We start from the raw sequence: 309 nt of genomic DNA on the forward strand, positions 1-309 counted from the left end.
CCCGGGCACAGTGTCTGCGGGCGTGGCGTGTGGGCGAGAATCGTAGAACTTCAGGGGTTGGGATGGTCATCTGGCCCCAACCCCTGCCATGGGCAGAGACACCTCCCCACCAGAGCAGGTTGCTCAAGGCTTCATCCAGCCTGGCTTTGAACACTGCCAGGGTTGGTGCAGCCACTGCCTCCCTGGGCAACTTGAGCCAGTGTCTCACCACCCTCACAGTAAAAAGCTTTTTCCTGATATCTTACCTAAATTTCCCCTCTTTCAGTTTGGACCCAATGTTCCTTGTCCTGTCACTGCAGCTCCTAACAA

The sequence above is a fragment of the Acanthisitta chloris genome, unplaced genomic scaffold (genome assembly GCF_000695815.1).
Source record: "Acanthisitta chloris isolate BGI_N310 unplaced genomic scaffold, ASM69581v1 scaffold381, whole genome shotgun sequence".
In the NCBI taxonomy this organism is placed as follows: Eukaryota; Metazoa; Chordata; class Aves; order Passeriformes; family Acanthisittidae; genus Acanthisitta; species Acanthisitta chloris.